Below are 27,642 nucleotides of genomic sequence, written 5' to 3' on the forward strand. Positions count from 1 at the left end.
GCTATAACAAAGAGAATGTAATTCTAAGGAGCTTGGGTCAAGAGACAAACAGAGCTGAAAAGTGTCTTATCTTGACTCGGATACGTCCCTCTTGTATAAGATCCCAGTTGGATATAGATATAGTCCTTTATATTAGGAAAATAAACTTTGTAAAGAAAAATGTTTGGAAAGACCTGGTCCTCTAAATGAATGTGAATATGTACTTTAAGCAGGATACCTCAAGAGGAATGTAGGGATGTGTTATCAGGACAATAAATCTAGGTAAAAAAGTGGGCCTCTACCAGCCCCCCACTTTGGAAGAAAAACCTCAGCTTGTGTCCTTAAATCTTTAGAGAAACAGGTGTAGTTGGAAATGTTTTAAAGCTTTTTTATTTCTTAAAAGTTGATATGACAAATTCCTTTGTGAAATTCAGACATGCAAATATGTTTGCTAAATGCAAAGCTTCCTATGTAAGTTCCTAATAGCTTTGCTATGCATATGGCAAAATGCTTTATGTAACAACCTGTATTTAAAGACCTTGTTAAACTGATTATTAATATAAGAAGCTACTTAGGTATAAAATATTTATATTAATAGGGAAATAATTAATTATTTAATTGCTGTAATCAAGCAACTCTCTTACCCAACTCAGAAAGACAAGAAGAATCAGCTCTCCAAAAATTATGATGACAAATCAACGATTTATTTAATAGCTATTTAAGCTAAAGACTCCCTAAAAATTCTTTAATTGTAAAAGACTGTTTTGAGAAATAAAAACACAGTTTTGTTTCCTAAGGAAACTGAAGGAATATCTCAGAAAATGGACCGAACAAAAAGAAAACAGTTAAACTCTAACTTCAAAAAGTTATTGGGGATTTTCCTGCCACAGAAGAGCAAAGTGCTGCATAGTGATTAAACAGATTGCATATTCAGCAGCTGCAGATGTCACCAACACCAACCCCCAAAGGCAGGAACCAATTAAAGGATGACAGCAACCAACTTTGATTCTAAACAAGTCTGAAAGAGGTTTTTCTATAACTTCATGAAAATAGGAAGAAGAGTATAAAAATTCTCAAGTGAGCACCAAGCCACACACCCTTGGCTATCCTGCTCAATCACACAGCACTCAACACAACTCATCCTGTCCATCTCTGCAAGCAAGCTGCCACAGACAGCTAAGAAGAACAGAGATGATTCAAGAAGAAACCAAAGTAAGGACAACCTCCCCAAGCAGGGGTGCTGGAGCAATTTGTACAGTGCGGGTGCTGAGAGCCATTGAACCAAACTGTAAACCCTGTATATGATGGAAACCACTTGAAGCCCGGGGATTCAGCAGCACCTTCAGCACTCCTAGTCTCAGCACCTATATCCCCAAGACCTCAGCATGGATTGATGAGAGGAAGTTAACTAAAACACTGACAAGGAATTAGATTTTAAAACTCGTAATGATTTTATTGGGATATGGAAATGCTGATGTAATTTAAGATATTAACAGTTTTTCTTGTTAATCACCAAATGGCTAAGCCATGCATTCCACTAATAAGCAGATAATTTAATTAGACTTAAGTTTCTTAATATTAATTAACTGGCCAGTTTTAAGACCACTCCTTAAATGGCATCTTCTAATTAACTGATTTAAATATTTTCTCTGATTTCATAGGTTTTAGTTCTGATTGCTTACCTTGCCCATCTATAAACTGTCTGGTTATTATTAATAACCAGACAGAGCTCACCAGCCTTTAAACAAATGTGTTTGCCTGTTTATAAACAGTCTTCATTTTCTTTTGATGCACTAAGACTGCACTCACAATCATTTGGGGAAATAAGAACTTGGTCTCAATTCACCATGAAAAAAGTACTCCCACCAAAGCCCAGGTAATCTCTTCTAAAGGCTCTACACCAGAGGTGGGCAAACTATGGCCCGTGGGCTCCTTCTGCCTGGCCCCTGAGCTCCTGGCCCGGGAGGCTGTTCCCCCTCCCCCTGCTGATCCCCCTCTCCCGCAGCCTCAGTTCACTGTGCCGCCGGCGCAATGCTCTGGGCGGCGAGGCTGTGAGCTCCTGGGGCAGCGCAGCTGCAGAGCCTGGCCTGACCCGGTCTCTGTGCTGCGCAGTGGCGTGGCTGGCCCCTGCCGGTCGGCGCAGCTGCCTATCCTGCTGCTCTAGGCGGCGCGGCTGTAGCACGGCCAGCCACTGGTGCTCCAGGCAGCATGGTAAGGGGGCAGGGGAGTTCGGGGTGGTCAGGGGGCGCGGTTATGGATCGGGACCGGGGTGGTCAGAGGACGGGGAACAGGGGGATTGAATGGGGGCAGGGGTCCCGGGGGGCAGTTAGGAAGGATGGGGTGGTGGGGGGCAGTCAGGGGCAGAGGTTCGGGGGGCGATCAGGGGACAGGGAGAAGGGGTGGTTGGATGGGGCAGGGGTCCCAGGGGCACCGTCAGGGAACAGGGGGTGTTGGATGAGTCTCGGGGGGGCTGTTGGGGGCGAGAAGCAGGGGGAGTCAGATAGGAGGCGGGGGCTGAGCAGGGCCATGCCACGCCTGGCTGTTTGGGGAGGCATAGCCTCTCCTAACCGGCCCTCCATACAATTTTGAAAACCTGATGCGGCCCTCAGGCCAAAAAGTTTGCCCACCCCTGCTCTACACTGAGAGGCAGACAGAAGAGCTTGCAATGGAATTAACCAGTTAATAATTTATCTTCTGTCATTTGTTTTGTTTTGTGCAATGTTTTTCTTTTCATTTCTCTAATAAATAAAATAGCCATGATTGTTAGTTGTGATGTGATGTCTGCTAAGTTATGTAAAAGAACCCCAGTGATGAAATAGTGGAAGTAAGTAAGAGAGACAAGTAGTATGAGCTGAACTGCCATTTCTTGTTTCTCTAGACTAAATATGTTTAGTAATTTGGGGGATACAATTACTTGTTGTCCAACAATTTAAAATTACCCCTTTCTACACCATACCTGAGTACATAAAAAGCAAAGCTTTTGATACGGTCTCCCACAGTATTCTTGCCGCCAAGTTAAAGAAGTATGGGCTGGATGAATGGACTGTAAGGTGGATAGAAAGCTGGCTAGATCGTCGGGCTCAACGGGTAGTGATCAATGGCTCCATGTCTAGTTGGCAGCCGGTTTCAAGCGGAGTGCCCCAAGGGTTGGTCCTGGGGCCGGTTTTGTTTAATATTTTTATTAATGATCTGGAGGATGGTGTGGACTGCACTCTCAGCAAGTTTGCAGATGACACTAAACTGGGAGGCGTGGTAGATACACTAGAGGGTAGGGATCGGATACAGAGGGACCTAGACAAATTAGAGGATTGGGCCAGAAAAAACCTGATGAGGTTCAACAGGGACAAGTGCAGAGTCCTGCACTTAGGACGGAAGAATCCCATGCACTGCTACAGACTAGGGACCGAATGGCTAGGTAGCAGTTCTGCAGAAAAGGACCTAGGGGTCACAGTGGACAAGAAGCTGGATATGAGTCAACAGTGTGCTCTTGTTGCCAAGAAGGCTAACGGCATTTTGGACTGTATAAGTAGGGGCATTGCCAGCAGATCGACGAACGTGATCGTTCCCCTTTATTCGACATTGGTGAGGCCTCATCTGGACTACTGTGTCCAGTTTTGGGCCCCACACTACAAGAAGGATGTGGAAAAATTGAAAAGAGTCCAGCGGAGGGCAACAAAAATGATTAGGGGTCTGGAGCACATGACTTATGAGGAGAGGCTGAGGGAACTGGGATTGTTTAGTCTCCAGAAGAGAAGAATGAGGGGGGATTTGATAGCTGCTTTCAACTACCTGAAGGGGGGGTTCCAAAGAGGAGGGAGCTCGGCTGTTCTCAGTGGTGACAGATGACAGAACAAGGAGCAATGGTCTCAAGTTGCAGTGGGGGAGGTCTAGGTTGGATATTAGGAAACACTATTTCACTAGGAGGGTGGTGAAGCACTGGAATGCGTTACCTAGGGAGGTGGTGGAGTCTCCTTCTTTGGAGGTTTTTAAGGCCCGGCTTGACAAAGCCCTGGCTGGGATGATTTAGTTGGGAATTGGTCCTGCTTTGAGCAGGGGGTTGGACTAGATGACCTCCTGAGGTTCCTTCCAACCCTGAAATTCTATGATTCTATGATAAACAACACTGCGTACATAAATAGAGACAATCCACAGTTCTACTAAAGCCTCCAACAGTTGCATGTTGGTGGTGTAGTACATATTTGGAAGGCTTAAACCAAAGTGGAGGTGCCTGTTCATGTACAAACACAGTTCAGTCAGAAATGTGGGTATCATCATGTTTGCCTGTTGTATTCATCACCATAATTGGTTAAACTCCCCCACTTGCTCTTTAATAGACAGTGGAGTAAGGAAGCTGAGAGCTTTCACAGACACTCAATGCCATCTGTATCTTATGTGCATGATACCTGCTTTAGGCAACTGAACCAAATCAGAGATCCATTGTGCACATATTTTGCTGTGGCAGGGTTGTCTGTAGGTATGGGTGCTGGTGTGGTCTAAGGCAGGCAGAATTAAATGTTAGCCTTTGGTGCTATTAAATATAATTGTTTCCTATAGCTGTGGTGATGAGTCACCTTATGGATCAAATATACAATTCTTCTTATAATCATTTTTTAACTTAAGTGACTTTGGATGATTGAGGTTATGAAGCAGTGAAGTGGTGCTGTACTGATGGTAAATTTAAATGTGCTTGATGAGTTGAACAGAGAGAAATGCTACAAATCAATTTTCTTAAACACACAAACATGCATGACAAATGCAATAATGCTGCCAGCCCAAATGAGTGCCTATAAAATCTTATATCACATCTCATTTGTCATTTGGTCTCTTTGTATATATGTATATGAAAGAGTGGTCCGTCTCTTGCTCTGATAAAATAAGAAACCCTCCAAATGTTCATCCAACACTGGAAATGAATCAAACTCCTTTGAGGGTTTGAAAAAGTTTAGTTACGTGTATTTGTCATTATTTGTATGCCATGTAGTTGTAGCCATGTCGGTCTTAGGATATTAGAGAGACAAGGTGGGTGAGGGAATATCTTTTATTGGACCAACTTCTGTTGGTGAGAGAGAGAAGAGCTTTCAAGCCACACAGAGCTCTTGTTTAGGTCCAGGAAAGTATCTTCCCCAGAAGAAGAGCTCTCTGTGGCTTGAAACCTTGCCTCTCTCACCAACAGAAGTTGATCTAATAAAAGATATTACCTCACCCACTCTGTCATTATTTCTCATTTTCAAACACTTGTGTGCTGCTTTGGGAACTGGAAATAGAAATACATGTTCTCACAAGATTTCAAGCCCAAATCTACAGGTACAAGAGAGGGGAGGGATATAGCTCAGTGATTTGAGCATGGGCCTGCTAAACCCAGGGTTGTGAGTTCAATTCTTGAGGGGGCCACTTAGGGATCCAGGGCAAAATGAGTACTTGGTTCTGCTAGTGAAGACAGGGGACTGGACTCAATAACCTTTCTAGGTCCCTTCCAGTTCTAGGAGATAGGATATCTCTATTAATTTATTATCCAAAGCAAGAATCAAAGTGACCTCCTAACCATTAGAGGTTCATCCATCACTCCTCTATAGTAAAAGTAATGGCTGCGATTATATCCTTGACTACAGTTAAAAACAGCAGCATTTGAACTCAGTGATGTGTTTTATACAGTGCCAAGCACTGTGTTCTTTTAATCCCCAGCTGAGCCTTTCCCCCCCTTTTTCAGCTGTCTTCCAGGACCCCTTGATGGTTCCATGTGCTTTTTCCTAGCTTCTGCTTCTAACTCACAGTGAGTCAGGCTCACCTGGGGAAACTCTACACCTCCCAGGACGACATCAATTACTGAAACTAACAGCTAATTTAACACGCTTCCCATTATAGTCTACAAATGCTTTATTATACAGAAACCCCCAAATTCTGTACAAGTTTTTCCTCCATGAAATAGTCATTCAAAAGGCAGATCTTTCAAGAAAAAAAGAAGAAGAAGAAGAAAAAGAAATTTCCCAGGGAGAAGAATACCCCATCACAAGAGGAGAATAAAGAGTAAACAGTGTGATGATGACTTATTGAGCAGAACTCTGAACCTCTCACTTACACCAGGTTTACACTGATATGGCTCCATTAACTTTAATGGAATTACTTCTGATCTACACTTCTATCAGTGAAAGGAGAATCAGGTTCGATGCTATACTCAGGCGGCTAGACTTGACCTCTTTAGGTCCCTTCCAGAGCTACATTTCTATGATTCTATACTGGTAACCTTCCAAGGGTCATTCACCCATAGTTGCTACAATGTCTGAAGTTATTGCACAGTCTAAGCATAGGAGGAAAGGTCTGTGTGTGTGATTCTAACTAATCCAATTTGTGAGACCAGAGAGACTATACAGATTCTTTCCTGGCCAAACACAATGCATCTGGCTAAGATGCCAGGAGAATCTGTAAATGTATCACTATTTCTGTCTAGCCAGACAGTGGTGTGTTGTTTGTTTTGTGCCAATAACATTTTTCTGGTTAGCTGTTAGCTGAAATGTAGTGTTATGAATCTCTTTCAAGTCCAGTTTCAGAGGCTCTGGGGGCACAGATGTTCCCTTCTGTGCCTCTGTACTGCAGTGAACAGAAGAACAAATGTGCACTAAGTGCATGCAAAAGGGACCATTTGGATCAAGTGAAATGTGGAACACATTTATTATTAATAATAATTATTTGTGTTACAGTAGCACCTTGAGGGCCCAACCAAGATTAGGGCCCCATTGTATTTGGCACTGTATTCAATACTTAGCATAGGACAACTCCTGTCCCAAAGAATTTGCAGTCTAAAGAGACAAGAAGAACACAGGGTGGGAGAGGAAACAGAGGCACAGATACATTAAGTGACTTACCCAAGGTCATATAGCAAGTCAGTGGGGAATACAATACAGATCTCCTGGCTCCCAGTCCAGCTCCCGGTCCACTAGACCACACTGCCTCTCTCTCTAGGGGGGTATTCTCCTGCTAGTTTGTAGCTGACATCATTCCCTCTGTGACAATAATATACATTTTAAGATATTAATTCTTGTGGCATGCAAGTGCCCTGTGTGATATGCTCCAAATGAAAGGGCCTTAATTTATATGCCAGATTACTATGCATGTTAATGATGATTATTTCAATGTTATCTCCCTCTCTTGGTGGGGGAAGAAGTGCTTAATTGTAGTAGGGGAGTAAATGGCAGCATGACAACTAGCTAGCTATGCTGCCAGGGGGCTGGGTGGAAAGAATTCAGAAGATCTGTCACTAAAACCAGATGGCACATTGAGGTCACATTTCCCATGGATCCTCCAACTTTACAGGGAGTAAAGCGTGAAGTGCTTTTTCCATTCACAGAAGGCTACTGAGTTCTAAACACTCGTTTTCATCTTCTGTGCATTTTTGCACAGAACGCGATTACTTGCGCCTTGAAAATGTGCCCCTGAATGTTGAGCTTCTCTTTTTTATTTATTTATTTTTATTTCTGTAGCATTTTGCATGAACTATATTTACTAAGTAAGGTGCCTCATTATTCCTGGATGTAATTCATTTGAAGCAACTAATGGGTTTTTGATGTGTGGTTCTTTTTTTTTTAAAGATGGGACAGTACAGTAGCCTTTTGGTAAAGCTCCATCTCATTTGTTGGCATTTCTGTCTATCCTGATCTCATTTGGGTTTTCAAGTGAACTGGACGTACATGTCTCTTTTTCCACTTTCAACAACAACAACAAAAGAAATTTTCAAAAAATAGGAAGGAACTGAATATTTCACTTTTTTTAAATGGCATATGTAGGTGTTCTCTTGTGTCTGAATTGCAATTTAGAGCCACATTACGTTTTGTAATAAAAACACAGTGTGTCCTATATAGTTCATTTATGATTTCGTCTGAGAGACAACCTCCGTGTGTGTTTTTAACCTCCCTTTCCTGTGGCTTTTAAATGCTTTTGTTTAGCTTTTAGTTCTTGTCATGTGTTAATGAAGATGGGATCGGTAGTTAGGGAGACTAAGTAACATTTCACTTTCATGTGTTAGCTCAACACATTGAAAATAGATCTTAGACTTTAGCGCTTCATATCCATCTCCATTTGGCTTTTGAACACGAATGAAAAAGTGGCATTGTAATTTAAGTTGTTCTGGCAGTAAGCTCTGTAGAGCTCTCATCTCTTTGAAATGTATTTGAAAGTGTGTTGTTTATTGTTTGAAAGTCTGAAATGTCATTTTAGCCATGTGGGGGTTTTAGTACATGTTTTGAATTGTTGTTTTTCCTCTGACACACATTTGTGTATTTTCTGCCTGTTTTCTTTTTGAAACTGCCAGTTCTCATTGTTGATCTGAATTGCATTTATTGTGTAATAAATTTCATTTTTGTATGGTATGTGCATTTATATGGCTCTGCAGCAGCCTAAGTGTTTCAAATGCATCCCTGAGAACACCTTCCTTGCCACCGTGGCTGTCACCTTCTTATAAACCAACATCCCTCACCATGACAACGTCACTGTCTGCCTCAAATACCTACGAGATAAAGTATAACACTTGGAAAACCATTCTAAACAAATTGCCAAGATCATCCATTTCATCATTACCCACAACAAATTCACATTTAACAACACTTTGTCCAAACCATGGGAACAGCCATGAATATTAGGATGCCTCCCCAATTAGCCAGCCTCTGAATAGAATCGTAGAAATGTAGAACTAGAAGGGACTTCAGTAGGTCATCTCGTCCACTTGCCTCCACTGAGGCAGGACTAAGTATTATCTAGACCATCCCTGACAATTGTTTGTCTAACCTGTTCTTAAAAACCTCTAGTGATGGAGATTCCACAACCTCCCTAGGTAAGTTGTCCCAGTGCTTATTTACCCCTACAGTTAGGAAGTTTACCCAAATCTCCTTTGCTGTAATTTAAGCCCATTATTTCTTGTCATGTTCTCTGTGAATAAGGAGAACAATGTATCACCATCCTCTTTATAACAACCTTTTATGTACTTGAAGACTATTATTGTGTCCGTCCTGTCCCCCCCACCACTCAGTCTTCTCTTTTTCAGACTAAACAAACCCAATCTTTTCAATCTTTCCTCATTGGTCATGTTTTCTAGACCTTTAATCATGTTTGTTGCTCTCCTCTGGACTTTCTCCAATTTGTGCACATCTTTCCTGAAGTGTGGTGCCCAGAACTGGAGTCAGTACTCTAGCTGAGGCCTTACCAGTGCTGAGTAGAGTGGGAGAATTACTTCTCATGCCTTGCTTACAATGCTCCTACTAATACATCTGGGATAGGGTATCCACCCCACACATGGCCTGGGCTGGGGGCGGGGGGGTAAAAGAGCCAATTAACCCTATAGGCTGCACCTGGAGGAGAGCCAGGGATGGATAAAGCCTAATTGAAGATGAAGCCCAGGAGCAGGCTGAGCTTGTATAGAGCCAGGAAGTTGAGACAAGAGGGGGCTGCAGGGAGTAGCTCTGCAGTCACTTCCTAGAGAGAGAGGGAGTTTGCTAGGGTCAAGGCGGAGTTCTAGGGGAAGACTAAGCCCTGATATCCTGCTCTGGACTACAGAGTCTCACTAGAAGCTGAGAGGGGGAGTAGCCATTGGCAGCGGAGAAGCTAAGGCTGGTAAACCCAGAGATGGGCCAGGAGATAGAGAAGTGAGGTACAAAGGAGCCCAGGGAAACAGCAACAGGGTCTGAGATTGAGTAGATTGTGCTTGCTGGGCATAGGGTCCCTTGGCTGGAACTTTAAATATTGCGTGGGCCTGAGTTCCTCTACTACCCATGGGAAAGTGGCTCCTGACCTGGATTTGGACCAGAAGACTGCTTGGCATAACATAGGACAGCTTGCCCAGTGGGATTTTAACACCTCACAAGGGGAAGACTAATAGTGACTTGACCAGAGAGCCAAATCACAAAGCGGGAACGCCCAGAGTCCCAAAGAGAGAAAGGCCAAGTGTGAGCAACTGATAGAATGGGGTGCCAGACCAGGTGAGAGCTAATCCCCAGACCCTGCCACAAAGAGACCCCCCAGCAGTGAGTGTATCCTGTTACAATATCCCAGAATGATGTTTTCTCTTTTTGCAATGGTATTACATTGTTGTTTTATATTTAATTTGTGATCCACAATAACCCCCAGATCCTTTTCTTCCAGACTCCTTCCTAGGCAGTCATTTCCCATTTTGTATTTGTGCAACTGATTATTCCTCCCTAAATGCAGTACTTTGCATTTGTCCTTATTGAATTTCATTCTGTTTATTTCAGACCTTTTCTCCAGTTTCCTGGGCCACTTTGAGGAAGAATTTCTGGAAAAATTCACCATGAAACCAATGATATAACTGAGGAATTTTGATGATATTTTCATGCTCTGGACAGACGACCTAATCTCCCTCATAGATTTTCACCACAATAACCACTGCCCATCCGTCAAACACTCTCTAGAACACTCAGATACCAGTGTGAGACCCTGGCACCCCCTCATTCATCACTGTCATATAATTAGGATATGTTTTGCACAAAGTATGCCTTGTGAGGTATCAGTCTAAAAGTCTTGATCTGCTAGACTTTAATATCTTGAAGTTTGGCTAGGTATGTGTTACGGAAACATGTTGTGAGGTTGAAAACACCCACAAGCAGCCTTTCACGTACAACAGTAAAAAGGCCAAACAATGTTAATGGCTTATTGAGGAAATGCACACAAGCACAAGGATTACCGCAGGACCTGTGTACAATAGAAACCTCTCAGAGGTAGCACTACACAATGGGAACTGTTTAACCCAGGTCACAGCAAAAGAGCTTTCCAGCAAGTGGAAAGAAGATATAAAAGGGGGAAATGACATCAAGATAGGACCTCACTCTCCCTACAACAACACACCTGGAAACACCTGAGGAACAAAGACTGAACTGGAGAAAGTGATGGTCCCAGGCTAAAGGGATTTATAGTCTGTGTATGAAAACCTGGGAAACCTAAACTGCAAAGCAAAGGCAGCTTGTACCTTATGAATCTGCCACCCTGTTTATCACTGGTGAGAATTTGCTAATTCATATCCTACCTATCTAGTATATTGAGCTCAGTTTGTGTTTTTGTTTATTTACTAGGTAATCTGCTTTGATCTGTTTGCTATAACTTATAATCACTTAGTTAAAATCTATCCATTTTTCCAGGGGCCCCCAATTGGCTGGGACCCCTTGGCATGGGCCCCATTGGCCCAGTGGCTAATTCACTACTGCTCCTTGTATATAGTAAGAAAATGGCATTGTCTGCCAAATGACTGCTCTGAGAAGGTTGGTGTACTATATGCTATATGGTCACAGCTTTCAACGAGTTAGGTTGGGTGGGATAACCTAACCCAGTTAACCTTTGGCTTTGCTCTGGCACTAGTGAGTTACATGATCAAATTAATTTTGCTCTTTACCCTGGTGACAGATTGGAAGGGGGAAAAATGAAACCATGGTTCTCTGTTCAGAGTCCGTCAGTACTCTGTTCTAGTAGTATAAGAAAGGTTGATTTTTTTTAAATTGAATGACCAATTGGTACAAGCATTTACCTTGACTACATGCAAAAAGCTGGCATTTCTGTGTATATTTAGCAGGATTTCATAAATAAGTCTGGTATTTATGTGTGAACTTGGCCCTTTATGTGTCAAACTTTCTATTTGCATGTACAAATACCTAATTTGTGTATAAAAACCACACACAGATGTCCATTTTTGAAAAATAAATTGATACTATTAGGTTTGAGAGTCAACACCCCATTGGGATGTATCAGGGCAGGGCTTTTTTAGAGCTATTGTTCCTAACTGTCCTATGCACTTAGAGAGCTCTACACTGGTGGATATGAGGAAGGTTTATTTTACAACCTTAAAGGCTGCAAATTTTTACATTAAATTTTGCTAAAACTGAAGGAACTCTCTCAGCAGTGTTGGTTCTTTGCACCACTGAGAACCAGCTCACCTTGCCTTTTGTCTTTACTGTTGTATGTTAGGATTTAGACAATAAGCTGTGAGGAGCTGGCATTTGTTAAGTTGTCGCCCTCAGAGATCTTTAACAAAGACTTTGATCCCCAAAGTTATATATATATTTGTTTTAGATGATGAAAGGCCAGAATTTTACTTTTATGTTTCAGTAATAAATTAGGATCCCTCTGAACTGTTTAAAATAGCAATTCTTATTAATTGTAGGTGAAGGTTTAAAGGGGGTTTAAATAAGGGAAGCTAAACTGATTACTTTAGTGATGGCTCTTACTGCATATTCCTCTTTTTCATTTTCTTTTTTCCAATTTTCATTTCTTGTCTCATGACAGTCCTCTCTTTGATAGCATCATTTCTGACCTCTTCCCAAGGGCTGTCTTACCAACTCCTGACCATGGCATCCTGGATGTATCCATCAGGGAAATCATGCAGAAAATGAATCTGCAGGCTGTTCTCTGGTACATCAAGAAGATAATACAAGTCAGGCCACTTCTCTTCTAATTCTTTACAGCCTGAGTATGTAAACTGAGTTATTTGGTTTAAAAGTAATATAAAAGAACTTGAAACCATCCTAATATATTAATATTTGAAATGCATATGTAGCTTTTCTTATAGTGGTAGAATTGCTATTCTGTACCATTTAAACAACTTGATAAACACTTCTGGTGTAAAATCTTTACAAATGAAAATGGTTTCCCTCTGGAGGAAAAGAAAACTCCCTGTTTAGGTTTTCTTTATTTAGGGAAACTGTGATCTTGCTCTTTAGAAGAACTGCTTCCATTTTGTATAGTTTATTGCATTTCTTAACTTTTAGATTCATACCATAACTCCTTAGACTAAATTTCTACAAAGCCCTCCCTTTTGGGAGAAAATTTAAATCTTGTCTTTTTAGAGAGGAAAAAAATTAGAATATGCACAGCTACTACTTTTATGGGGAAATGAGCGATCCCTCTGGGTTAAATATTTCATCATTATATATAAATGCAATTTTTTTTTTTTACAAGAGCTACAAAATCATGCTAGTTCAGCATGGCTTTATGTTGGTAGGAAGCCCTCTAGGGGGTAAAACCTCTGCTTTGAAGGTACTTGCTGGGGTTCTTGAACAGCTGGAAGCAAAAGGTCTAATGGATGAACATAGAGTGGAATATGTTTTCATCAGGCCGAAAGCTATCACTATGGGACAGCTGTATGGTGGATTTGATCCAGTTTCACATGAATGGAATGATGGTAGGTGTTTCAGAAAGCAGAACAGAGCTCCTGTAGTGAAAACTACTAACCATTTTAATTATATTTTCGTGTTTAGCCTATTTTGTAGTGCAATTTTCCAGAAGGGCTTGCCATTTGATTTCTAAGACTCAGGAGATTTGTTTGGGTGTTGTTTTGTTTAATTAATTAACAGCTGGTGATTTTTTTTCATTGTAAAATTAACTTAATTTGTTTAAACCCACTTTTGAATTTGATAGCTAAATGGTAAGAGGACAAATTTCACATAGACTATTTTTAATGTGGCTAAGTGGACTAAAAATAGAGTGACTGGTTCAGACAAACTTCTAACTACTGCTCGCTTTGGGTTAGGAGAGTAGTCATGAAAGTATCTTTGCAGTGCAGGAATAAAAATAATAAAAGTGATGAGATAGCCAATTATGGAAAATCCTGTTCTGATTTACAGCCTCTCCAGCCTCATGGAACTAAGGGCGTTGCCTGCTGTCAAGGCTGATTCCCCACTCTGACACTTCGAGTGCAGAAGGTGGGTGCCCGCAAGGATTTAAAAAATTAATACTGGCCACTCCAGGCTTGTATTAAACTCCCAAGGTTACAGCTTCTCTCTGACCTCAGATGGGTAGATGCTGCCACCACCACCCTTTTCGGAACCCAAGAAAGCGCACTTGGGAATTTCTTCCTGTGGGATACCCTCAAGCCCTTTCATCCCCCCTCTGGGGAAGAGCTGAGAAAGAGAACAAAGGAAATGAGCTGTTGCCCTCAGCTAATTAAGCAGCGTATGCACAAACCTCTTAGGATGCCAAAAATCCAATCCTGTTCTTAAAAAAGGTAAATTTTATTAAAAACAAAAAGAAAGAAAATACATCTGGAACTTAGGCTTTTGCTAGATTTAAAAAACCCACTTACAAAAATTAAACATCAAGAATAACCTTCTTGAGGTCCAGCTTAAAGGCTACAAGCAAAACAAAAGCATTTGGGGTTAGCACAGAGGAGTCCAGAAGCCAATAAGAAATAAACAGAAATAAACCCAATCGCGTCTTTTTAGACATTTTCTGATTTATAAATAGGTTTTAGGTATGATTTGATGATTTCCATACCTGACAAAAAGATTTTTACAGCATAGTCCCAGCCCTGTCTCTGCTCTGTCCCTTCTGTCCGGAGAACAACAGAACAGACAAAGGGAAGTTTTTCCCAATTTTAAAAAGTTCTAGACCTCCCATTGGCTCTTTTGGTCAGGTGCCAACTCCCTTCCTTTTACCTGTGGGCTTAGAGAACAGCTATTAAGAGGGATTTTATAGCTAACTGGCTGGCTGGGCGTCCATAAAAGGGAGCTCCGCTCCCCTCCCCCCCCCTTCATTTATCAAACCTGCACTGAAAATCAGGGCAGAATTTGGCCACTGGATTGAGATTGAAATTTAAATCCAGCTTTTTACAGTTTTTAGATATTGAGAGGGGGAAACTTATTAACTCAATCATTTAAAGAATATACATGCTTCTTTCCTGTAATACATCCTCTTTCTAGCACTGCAATGAATTGAGTATCATAAGAAGATTGTTTTGTACTATAGTTTAATCTATTTCTAAACCGAACAGTCACAAGGGAGCATGAGGAGGAAGCGGTCCAGAGAGGATGGGAAATGAATATCAGGAAGCAAAGACATTTAACAAACAAGAATTTCCAAAATGAAAACAAACATGTGGCTTGAATCAGCAGTGCACAGTCATGAATGTGCTCATTTTCATAATGCCCTAGAAGCAAATATGCCATATGAGAGAGAAGCATAGTATATGACACAATGGCAAAGGCAAGACAAAAAGCTCCCTTCATACAAACTGGATCCAGAAGTGTAAGACAACATTCAATAATTAAGTTACAACATTAAAATATACAGTGGTGGCACAGAAAGAGAGGCAAATTAATAAGCCAGGGCCAGGGAGAGTGACTGTATTGTTAGCAGTGTTTTGCAATGATATGACGAGACTGTCAGACAGACGGATTGAGGAAGACTGTTGCAGGTAGTAAGAGTTTGGGAGGGGAAAGTCTTTTAATGAGAATAACAGGATTTTCCAAAGAAACAGAGAGAGGGAGGCAGCGCTAGGTTAGTGGAGAGAGGAAAGCAGAGAGACAGAAAAGTAATTGCACAATTAACGTTGTGTGGTAATTTGGTGCCACATCCGTCTCTTCATCAGTGAAGGTCTCAGTCATACTTTTGTAGAGATAGCTGTTGAGGCTCTCAGTATTTTCCCTAGCAACGCATTGCCCTCACAGAAGGAAGTGTAGATAATAACTGAAAACTGTCCCAGTCAAGCAGGCAGAAAGACAAGATGTGAGAGGATGTTGTTTAAATAGGTTGCAACTTTATTAACTTAACTCATCTGGGAACTATCCAGCAATAATCCATTCAGTGCAGGTCATCTCTCCTTCCCTAATCTGCTCATTTGGCAGAGGGCGGCGGTCAGCCTGCCATCCCTGGGGCCCCATTGCCCTCCCCAGGGGCGGCTCCAGGCACCAGTGCAACAAGCGTGTGCCTGGGGCGGCAGGCTGCGGGGGGCGGCGTGCCGTTCGCCATGAGGGCGGTAGTCAGGCGGCCTTCGGCGGCATGCCTGTGGGAGGTCCGCCGGTCCCGCGGCTTCGGCGGCAATTCGGCGGCGGGTATGCCGAAGGCGCAGCACCAGCAGATCACCCGCAGGCATGCCGCCGAAGGCCGCCTGACTGCCGTGCTTGGGGCGGCAAAAAACATAGAGCCACCCCTGGCTCTCCCCTAGTATGAGGGTTAAGGGGCTAGGGAAAGAGGGTTGTGTCCTCACTGTACCAGACATAAGGAGCCCAACCATGATCCCCACTTTCCTTAGGAGATGCTTTCTCCTAAGTCCACTCCCAATTCCAGTTTATCAGGGACTCAGAGCCCTGTGGAACAAGTATCTGCACTGGACACCTACCAAATTGTGACAACTTGAACTGCACCTCCTGACCTACCCACTGCATCCTGGGGCTGCTATGAGGAAGGCAAGAAAACCCACCCAGTCTGTCAGTGAGGGGGAAATTCCTTCCCACGCCCTAAAAAGGTAACTAGTGCAACAGCAGAACAAAAATCCCAGGGGTGGGAACAGTTGATCTGGGCATGCAGTGGTGTCTCACTGCAGGCAAAAGGCTTATATGACCTCCCCTTGTGTGTGTAGGAGCCAATGGACTTCCGCTGAGCCTTCCTCCAACCAGCCAATCTGCTCGGCCAATGCCAGCCCCACTCCCAGCTGCTCCTCCCTCAACCACAAGGGAGCTGGCTTTTAGAAAAGGGGGAGGAGGAAGAAAGATGAAAGAAGAGAACCCCTTCAATGGGCCACAACCCTTTTCCTCCTGCTAGGCCAGACAAAGACTCCACACCTTTGAGGCTGTATAGATGCATTTGTACTCCCTTTGGACAGTTGGTTCCACTCATGGCCCTACCACACACCCTACATCTGTGTTCACAATAATCATCTGACATATGCCGGTCAATTTGATCATTAGTGTAACAGGTGTGGCTATCAATAGAGATGTGTTGCCTGATCTCAGGACTTCTTATCGAGCATAATGCAAACTACACTGAAATGGACTGGGCAACAGAGTGCCATGGGTGGGGGGGCAGGGGAGAGAAGAGAATAACAAATCAGAAAAACAGATAAAATAAAGATCAAAAAGGAGACGGTGTGATCAATTTTTGATTATTTAACTTTAATGGGACTACTTGGAGCACATAAAGTTAAGTAAGTGCTTAAGTCTTATTGGGATATTTTTTTTTACGCAGGTGCTCATCTTGCCATACATACATTTTAATTTATTTAATGAAATTGACAGTACTGGATTTCATAGCACAGGAAGGTAAAATCTAGGGACTGGTACCAGTTGAGTCGGGTTGTAGCTTTCCTGAGTATTTTAGGATAGAACAAATGTAAAGAATATCTTACTGAAAATATTTTACATATTAAAAAACAAGCCGAGGGAGGGGGGGAAGAACATAAAAGGATGCAAAAATCTATAAAAACATTCACCAACAGATGAACTGTTGTTTTGCTAACTTGACTTTTTCCTATGTGTGAAATGTTTTAGATCAGATATCAGGTTTTGCTTTAGGAAAGTGGAAAAATTAAATTACACATGCTATGTTGATGGTAAAAGTTAATAGAAATTTTAATGAAAGTGCAAACTACATAGGGTTTGAACTCAATATCCTTGAAATATAAGGACTTTATCCCCCCTGGCGACACAGCTTTTGGTAACATCCAAAAACATGAAATGTGTTTTTCAAGGGATCAGGAAGAGCAGAGTTAATACTCTACGTGAAATGTTCCTTCTTATTAAAAAAATTGCATTAATTAAATGCAATTAAATTAAATTAAGAGTTGAAAATGTAGTGATCCAGTTATTATTATTTTTCATAGTGGGGACTACATTTTAGTAGAGCAATCAACTCCTCTCCAAACCTCCCAGTTATGATTGCACAACATGCCTGGAGCAACTGCAATAAATGTGTACATAGAAAAGTAATATTAAGAAAGTATTTACATATTTTAATACACTAAGATTTTTATGTCTTCTGTCACTGTCACACTTTGGGGCTCTATAAAATAATAAATTGTGCAACTTTAATGAAGGATCAAATGGTGTCTGCAATATGTTCCGTATTCTGCATATTTGCAGCCACAAAATATTGAAGTGGCTGCTTCCGTGAGCTGCTCAGAGCAAAAAGCAGGGGAACAGGGCAAGGTGTGTGGGCACAAATCTTGTCCCCTCCCCGACAGAATCATCATGGGGGGAAATCTGTGGAGCAGAACCTCAGCTGGTGCAATTGTGTAACTTCAATTGTGTAGCTGGCGGACCTTTGCCTGAGACCAAATCTATGTTTCCCACCTGCTATGCAGAAATAATCCCCGCTGGAGACAGTTTGGACCTATAGGTCTGTATAACCTGAAATACAGTTTGGACATATGGCTCAGTTGCCTGCAGCTAAAATATCAAAATAGAATTGTATTATGTCTCGTTTAGATGACAGAGATACTGTTAACATGTTGCAAGAATAATAGCTTAGTACCGTGTACTGAAGCAGACAGGAGATGTTTCTTCTTATGTTCTATTCATAGCTTTTTTATTTAAATTTAAAAATACACTTTTCAAACTCAGTTCTGCCAATCTATGCAGGATGGCTACACTTCAAGGACTATTTATTTATTTAGATCTATTGAAGCCCTGATCTGTAAAGCATTTAAGCACATGTGTAAGTCCTATAGGCTCCAATGGTATGTAAGCATACACTTAAAATTAAGCACGTGTTTAAATGCTTTGATGAATAGGGATGCACTTAAATATGTCCTTAATGTTAAGCATGTGCTTAAATGTTTTTGGGCCCAAAATGTGCTATCCAATATTCTTGGTCAGCGGTTCTCAAACTGTGGGTCGGGACCCTTTTAATGGGGTCGCCAGGGCTGGCGTTAGACTTGCTGGAGCCTGGGGCTCAGGCTTTGGCTTCAGCCATGGGTGGCAGGACTGAGGTTACAGCCACCACCACCGCCCCCCACCCAGGGCTGAAGCCCTTGGGCTTCGACTTTGGCCCCCCTCCGGCCCGGGGCGGCGGGGCTTGGGCTGGCTCAGGCTTCAGTGCCCCCTCCTGGGGTCGTGTAGTACTTTTTGTGGTCAGAAGGTGGACACTGTGCAATGAAGTTTGAGAGCCCCTGCTCTAGGTGCAAATATGGCTTTTTAAAGCTCATGGAAAACATTCAATTGGATCAATATCCACAGAAAAGTTCCTCTTCAGCCCACCAAGAATTGTACATAGACATTGCACGAAGAAGATGCAGATGATGACTAGAAATTGGAAATTAAATGTCATCCATTCCCATCCTGGCGTTTTGAAAAACCTGCCTTGGAAGTTCTGTTCTTTCACACAAATTTCTCAATGAATATTGCAGTAAATTCCCCTGTGTGATTTTAAAAGCATTGGCTATTTCATGCGGAGGAGGGAAGTAACTGCTTCAGTGCAGCAATGTAATTCATCAGGGGAAATTCACATGGGTGCAGAGGGCCAACACAAGAGTGTCCACAAGGTTTTAAATCTGTAGTAGGGGGATAGACGGTGGAGCAGCAATGGAGGGGAGGTCTCTGCACCCCTGTACATTGCGGAAGTAGTCTCCATGCTGTCCCTATATAGGTCAGTGTGGACAGTGGCACTGGGGATGGGGTCAAGGTTGGCTATGAGATCCAAAATCACGTGAACCAAGTGGTGCCCCTATCCTGTGAAAGTGAAGCAGCGGGGCTGAAACCAGTATTCCAGCCTATAGACTGGTCCCAGGGTTATCTCTACAGTGCCACCTCCTTACATGCACACTTCACATGTCTACAGACCGATTGTGCAAGCTTTGTACAAGTGGCATGAATGTCCTACCAGCTGCACAATTACCAATTTCTTTCGCAGGAAACAGAGATGGGCTAAACTAATTCTGAAAAGTCCCAGTTCCTCTTAATGTGGGTATAGGGCAGGATACTCCCACAAACCACAGGGTAGATCCTGAGAGGTGTTGAGTACCAACAACTCCCAGCAAAATCAATGGGAATTGTGGATGCTCATTACCTTTAAGGATTCAGGCTTCCCATCTTCAAGAGAACGTTATAGTGTGTTGCTGTTTGCACTGCCTGTTCATTAACTCTAAGTGAGGTTTTGCAAAGGCTTTCCCATATGCCCAAACCCCCTTGTTCCGTCCTGTTATCACTGTGACTTTCCAGAATGGCCAGCAGCAATTTCAGTTTATCGCACACTGTAAAACAACATTGTTTGTCTGGCATCAGTTGAAATAAACAACATGGAAATGTTTTCATTTACAGTGCTACTTAACAGTGCTTCTCATTTTTTAAATCAGTTAAGAGATATCTGGAATAGTTATACATGAGTCTCTCTCTCATCATCTGTAAAAACAACAAAAACAAGCATTGATAAGGAAGTCAAAATTAGAGCTGTGCAAATAACAGATTTTCCGGTTCACTGGCAATTCTGAAAAATAGGGGGAAAAGTTTGTTTTGCATCGACCCAAATCACAGCTGAAAAAAATTGCTTCTGATTGAATGAAACTTTCCATTTTGATTTTTAATATTTTAAAACACTATTTAATTTTTCAAATAAAATTAAAGGAAATAGCAAAACATAACGTTGTTTTGAATAGAAAAACTGAGATGTTTCATTCTGAAAATGTAAAAACAAAACGTTGAGACTCTTTTGGATTTTTTGTTTTGTTTTATTTTTGACCAAAACAATTCACTGAAATCAGCACAAATTCACAAGCATTTCAGTTGAACCAAATCTACGTTTTTCTCTGAGAGACTCAGGAGGCCTGTGGCTGGACACTGAATGGCAGGAAGGCATTTCTGGGCCTGATGCAGCCACACTTTCTCAATTTGCTCTGGGTACTGTTGCCCCAGAATGGAGGGGTGTGTTACCCCAGAATTTGATCAAGCTAATTGCAACCATATTCTGTGTATTCCGCCACCATGAATTAATAAAGTAGAATACCACATAGTTAAGGGTTAATTTGAACAAGCCAGGCTTCTGGCAGCAAGGTCAAATGATAACTGCAGGCTTGCAGTTTCTGCTAATCAGAATGGAAGGAGGGGAGCAAAGAGTCAACAAATTGAAACTGAAAGAAAATAAGTGGATGGAGACCTTGAGTTTAGGCACCTTTGATCTTGAAACTTATTATGACTAGGGCCCTACCAAATTCACGGCCGTGAAAAATGTGTCAGGACTGTGAAATCTGGTCTCCCCCCGTGAAATCTGGTCATTTTTGTGCTTTTGCCCTATACTATACAGATTTCACAGGGGAGACTAGTGTTTCTCAAATTGGGGTTCCTGACCCAAAAGGGAGTTACAGAGGAGTCATGAGGTTATTTTAGGGGGTCACAGTATTGTCACCCTTACTTCTGCGCTGCCTTCAGAGCTGGGCAGCCAGAGAGTGGCGCCTGTTGGCTGGGCACCCAGATCTGAAGGCAGCAGCACAGAAGTAAGGGTGACAATACCATACCATGCCATCCTTACTTCTGTGCTGCTCCTGGTGGCAGTTCTGCCTTGAGAGCTGGGCTCCCAGCCAGCAGCTGCTGCTTTCCAGCTGCCCAGATCTGAAGGCAGTGCCACCAGCAGCAACTGTATGGGGAGCAGTACCACACTTCCCTCTACAATAACTTTGTGATACCCCTCCGCACACACAACTCCTTATTGGGTCCGGACCCCTACAATTACAACTCTGTGAAATTTCAGATTTAAATAGCTGAAATCATGAAAATTGCTATATTTAAAATCCTATGGCCATGAAATTGACCAAAATGGCCCGTGAATTTGGTAGGACCCTAATTATGACTACGATTATTAGGAATGTTTTGTTGATAAGTAGTTGGGAGAGCAAAAGGGAATAGTGGTCACAATTTGAGAGAGTCGTAGCCTAGGAAGGGACAGGCAGGTCAGAAGAGGATGTCTACTTGTGTCCTTCTCATTGTGAGTATGAGAGGAGCTTCCTTTTCCCTTGGGCTCTTCTGGGGAGTCCCCATATGGTCCCTTACTTGAAACACTGGAAGAGCTGCAGGCGCCCATGCCCATAGCCCCCACGGTAAGGAATATTGGTCCCCAATGGGGGTAACCAAGCAGGGGATGAATGGGTAGAGGTCAGGTCCTTCACCCCTGTCCAGGCTAGTGCCGCAGGACAATTGGTTGGCCCGTTAACCCAGAGCACTTGGGATGGCTAGCAAGGATAGCTGGCACCCCCTGTCTCACTCCAGCAGCAATTCCCACTCTCCTCTCGGATCGAGGATAGGGGATTGGTGTATGGGTTTGCAGATGCTTTGGCCCACAGAGCCCCACTTCTAGATTTGTTGTTGCTGTCTGTACTTTTCTTGGCTTAGGTTTTCCTTTCTCCCTAAGTCATTCTACACACACACACACACACACACACACACACACTACCCCCTTCTTTTACTCCCTCTCTCTACGTTTCTTGTCTCTTCCCCTTCTCTCCACTTCCTCTCTCCCCCCTCCCGCTCCTTCTGCTTATTTCTCCCCCATCACCACCACTTTTTTTTTCTTTTTGTGTGTGCTTTTTGTTGTTAAAGTTAAGGGATAAATCCACGGTTGGCTTTACTGAAAATATTTTATTGAAATTGGAGTAGCCCACTCATATAATCTTGAGTCATATTCTTTACCACATTGATAATCCACACCTGCATTTGCATGCATGCCAGGGCCAAGGAAATATTACTCTGAAGGGCACCAACAGCCTGTAGGAGGCGGAGGCGGTCCTCTTCTTGGGATTGCTCCTATTCCTCTAAACCTGTGCCACCGCATCCTGTATGAAGCTTAGCTGATCTCAGGATACCTTCAGGAGTTGCTAAATCCTTTAGATGTTGACCCATTGCATTCATTTTATTCGCAACCACCTCCTCATTTATGCTATGTGTTAGGACATATTGCTGTTGTCTATGTATACATTTCTAAGGCACTGATTCACCACAGCAATCAGGCACAGATCTGAAAGCTGATACTGAAAGGCCCATGAGGGCCAAATTCAGATGATGTCCTCTTAGGAAAGGAAATATTCCCAATCGGGCTTCTAGCCATGGAAGTAGATATCAGACATTAAAATCCTAATATTGTTATATACACAAAAGCCATTGGGTAACTTCTCAAGTTTTCTAAAATGTGCAAGGTAAAATTTTTCTCTCCCTTCATGGCCTATACAGTGGTATTTGTGCTGCTAAGACATGAGGTTTCATAGACAAAGGGATAAAAAACAGTACCTTTAAAAGAAAATGCTTTAAAATATTTCTAAAATAGATTTTCTGTAAAATAGGTGGGATATACAGAATACATTATTCAGGAATAATATGGCTATCCAGAAACTGGGACTGGCAGCCGGGACTGGAGACCGGGACTGGCTGGGCAAGGAGACTGAGACTTGGAGGTGGGTGGGGGGAAAGGACAGGAGTGGGGACTGGGAACAGTCATGGGGGGGACAGATCAGATGTGTTTGAGACTGGGATTGATTCAACAAGGAGGCTGGCAGCAGCGAGGGATTGGAAAGAGGAGCCTAGGGACGGGGGGATGGAGACAGGTACTCAGATGGGGAGATTGGGATTGGGTTGAGAAGCCAGGGGCTTAGAAGGGACAGGACTGAGAGAGAGAGAAAATGCTGAAGGGAAAAATAAGCAGCTAAAACCAGAAAATAATCAAAAGAAGGGGGGAAATTGCTTGATAAGAGGAAAGGAGGGTGGACTTAGAGAAAAAATACGTAAAACTGTAAAAAAGCTTCTCTGGGAAAACACATCTGATGAAGTGGGTTTTAGCCCACGAAAGCTTATGCCCAAATAAATTTGTTAGTCTCTAAGGTGCCACAAGTACTCCTCGTTGTTTTTACAAACACCAAAAGCGTCTGAGAAAAGGAGAAAGCCAGACACAAGAGAAAAGAGAAAGTGAAATGAACAGAGGGGGTTGGGGAAAAACAAAGTACACATAATTTATTCAATAGAAGGTTTGCTGCCAAAATGTTGTGATGAAATATACACATAATTGAGCAATAAGGCATGACAGGGTGCAATTAAGGTCTAATAATTACACAACTTGGTGTTTGTTAGGTATGAGGACAAAGGCTGAGGCTTGCTGACTGCCAAGGTTTCTTTATTTGGTTTACAGATTTCTGCATTTACTCTGCTCTTTTTTCAGCATTACTCTCCTCCCCCGTTTCTACACCCTCTGTGCTCTCTTTGTGTACACCTGCTTCCCTATTAAATCGTACATGGGCAGTGGCTTTAGCTTCAGCCCATTGCACTGCAGCCATTACACTCTTGTTTGCAAATTCCAATAGAGATTGTGTATGACACACCCCCATGGATCTTTATTTGTCTCTCTCACTATATATAGATCACACGCATAAAAACTATGTTAAGAGAAAATTATTAAGGTTGCGAAGTTAAGCACTCAAAAGTTAGGAAATGTCCGATGCTTCAGAAGAGATTACTTTCTGACGAAGTGGGTATTCACCCACGAAAGCTTATGCTCCAATACATTTGTTAGTCTATAAGGTGCCACAGGACTCTTTGTTGCTTTCTGATTGGGAATCACTAACAGGATGTGGTGAAAATGATGGGGAGGAGGGGAAATCAAGCTGGTGGACTGTGTGAAGAAGATTAAGAATAAAACTGCAAATAAGGCTGAATTCATAACTTGCTCTGTGACTATTTAGCTGAGTCTGTTTGCAAAAGTTCAGCTGTCGTCCAGTGGAAAGGCAGAAAAGTTTGAGATTAAATTGAGAATTAGCAATGTGCAAAATGGGAATGCTGGAGCATTCTAAACAAGGAACGTCTATTTATTTATTCTAAATGAGAACTATCAACTTGAAGAGCAAATTGAACCTTTATTGTCTGAGCCTTATGGCTTCCCTGAAAAAGTCTTCAATTTGTGAGCATAAATACATTAGATTTTGTGACACTATACTGGTACTACAATGATAGGGGCCCTACAAGTATCAAGGATACATTGAGCAATAGATTTTATTCCTCCAAAATCCACACTCACACTTTAGAATCTATGAACTTCGAAAATATGATTCTGGAGTGCATACTGGTGATTTTCTGACCCTGAATTCTTTATATATCAACATTTAGCCTTATTATAAATTGGATCTACTGAAAAGAAAAAATAGATTAGAGCTGGAAAGTTTGGATCTGGAACAGAATCAGAATTTAAACTTACTCAGAGGTCCTGGGTGTTCATATTGGTTGATACAGCTCAAATTATGTGAGTCACAGAGTTCAGATCCAGATCTGGATTTGGACTTCCCCAAAGGTTTTGATTGGTGGTTTATGGATTTGATAATCTGGTTTGGGTTTAAAAGCCATAACATTATTTATACAAGAGAATGGGAGAGACCCAGGCTTTTGTATAATTATCTTGTAGCTACCACAGCTTTCAGTTGAAAGCAAGGGACAATCCTATTTCTTTCTCAACACTGAGGATGCAATGACATTTGTGCAATCTAAGTAAGTGGTGGGTGTGATGTTTTCTAAAAAGCCATCAGATCAAGGAGAGGACGCAGACTGAATTCTAACCAATGAAAATTGTTTTCCTTCTTTCCAGTTCATGGGAAATTTTCATTTAATTTGCAATAGGTAGCTGTGGCTGAATGGATAAAATACAATTTCAGGGGGACCAGATTTTTCTAGCTTGTCCTGGCTGATATTTGTTATCTGTACAATCGCTCTCTCGTGTAGGCTCCTAAAATGAGATGATATCTTTCCCCAGAAGGAGGTAGGAGGAATTTTTTTTTCCTTAGTAACAAACATGTACATAATGTTTAAATGTTGCTTAAGTTATCCTGGCAAGTCAAAATTAGTTAAATATGTGGGGCCAGAGGTCAGGGCCAGATTTTCAAGTGCTCAGGACCCAACATTAGAGCCAGATTCTCAAAAGAGCTCAACAGCCAGCAGTCGCCACTGTATTGATCTCTTTTAAAAATCTGCCCCAGATTGTGGGTGAAGGGCTAAAATCCATGTGCTGTGTATGTAAAACCCGGACACAGGCTCTGTCGGCAACTTTTTACAGGCCCAAAGTCCAAAGCTTGTTCAAGAGGCCTAGGGGCCTAGCAAACAGTGAATGATATTAGCTAAGAGAAGTTGAACAAACAAGAGACAACTTACTAAAATAAGCATGGTCAGCAAAACTCCAGATGGGGAACAGTAATTGGCATCCTTATCAGAAGCTACAGGCAGACCAAAGTATTGAAAGGGGCCCACTATGTCTATGTCTATGTCCACTCCTTCTGCAGGAAGAGATAGCCATACCCTCCCCCCATACCAACCTTGAGTTCATGGAGAGGCTAGATATGACATCCTCCCTCCTAATTGGTGCACCCCCACCCTCCGAATTGCCAGTGTCTGCCTTTGGAAACACAATGGGGCAACCTGAAAAACAATTTCTATTGCCATGTACTTTTCAATGTATTTTTGTTTTAACCCCCAGGAATGTACCTGTTGGACAATCAGAGGAGCTACCTCATTCCTATGGACCCCAAATCACAATTCAACATATATATTTTATAATTATACACTTTATACAGTGTTTAAAAGAAAACAACCTGTGTACTAACAGTATGTTACATATTAACCTGAAACCCTGGGCGGAGATATTATGTAATCTTTAGACTATTGGCTTACTGTGCTCATCTTGTCTTGCTGCTAGACCCAGGGGCTCGGGACCTCCCACCCCATCCTTTCCCTCCACCCATGAAGATTCCATATAATCCATTGTAATCAATGGCTTGGCAATCTCTCTGAGCCTAATAAGCCAAGTGACACTCCGCCAGCGCTGTGCGTAATAAACCCACGTGCTTTACTCGACACGGTGTCCATTTTGTTCCTTCAGTGGGTGTTGAGCTAGTTTTGAAAATTCTGGCCTGAATATGTTGCTAGTATGTGCGGAGACTGTGGTCACTGGCAGTGAGTTACTATCAGCAGTCAAAGCTTTGTGGTGTTAAGGTTTGTTTAGTAGTGTTAGGGGTTTAGGATGGGATTTTTAAATGAGCCTAAGCGAGTTCGACACCCAACACCCATTGAAATTCAGTGGCATTTGGATGCCCAAGTGCCTTAACTGCTTTTGAAAAGCCCAGGCTTAGATGGTGGCGTAAGTTACATGTGGTGTGTAAATGGGTCCAAATACAGTAAATGTGGTAGTAGTGTAATTTGCAACAATTTTGTGTTCAGTGGGTGTAAAATAGGCCATTTCTCTGATGGTGTAAATAGATGCAGCTCCATTGACTTCAGTGCTGTTTCACCCATTTACAGTAGAGATTTCAGTAGAGATTTTGACCCAATGAGTACAATTTACAAGCAAATGGAGAGAAGGGAGTATAACAGGAAAACCAGCTAAGAGGAAGGTATAAGTTAAAGGGTGAGGAGGGCCTGTTTCGTTATATACCCTGCTGTAAGTTGCTTTACCAGCGGCACTCCCATAGTGAGTTAGTTACCCTAGTTGCACTGTATACATTGCATGCTGCATAGTGTACTTGCCAGTCTTGGGATATTTTAAGGGCGCGTCTGCACAGAGACTTAGGGTATGTCTACACTGCAATCAGACACCTGTGGCTGGCCTGTGTCAGTTGACTTGGGCTCGTGGAGCTCAGGCTCATGGGGCTGTTTAATTGCAGCATAGACATTCTGGCTCATGCTGGAGCCCGAGCTCTGAGACCCTCCCTCCTGCCGCTATCCTAGCTTCCCCTAACCTGCATATTCCCCCCACACTCGCACCTGACAGCAGTAGTGCTTGTCTCCAGCACCCACTCTTCATCCAGTCTGGCAGCATGGACATTTCTTGCCTGCTTTATTATAAGGTGACTGCTCCCTTCCTATTATTCCCCCTATTAATGAAGCAGGACTGAAGGGTACTTAATACTTCCCCATCCCCTCCCAATTGCAATGAGCTCTCCTGGTGAGTCTCCTCTTG

The 27,642-nt window shown here is 42.4% G+C and overlaps 1 pseudogene; it reads left to right on the forward strand.

Annotated features, from left to right (window-relative positions):
* Positions 1 to 12,241: 12,241 nt before the first annotated feature.
* The window catches only part of LOC135878590 (dynein axonemal heavy chain 3-like), a 120,018-nt pseudogene continuing 104,617 nt past the window's right edge, over positions 12,242 to 27,642 (forward strand).

Source organism: Emys orbicularis, chromosome 1 (genome assembly GCF_028017835.1).
Source record: "Emys orbicularis isolate rEmyOrb1 chromosome 1, rEmyOrb1.hap1, whole genome shotgun sequence".
Classification (NCBI taxonomy): Eukaryota; Metazoa; Chordata; order Testudines; family Emydidae; genus Emys; species Emys orbicularis.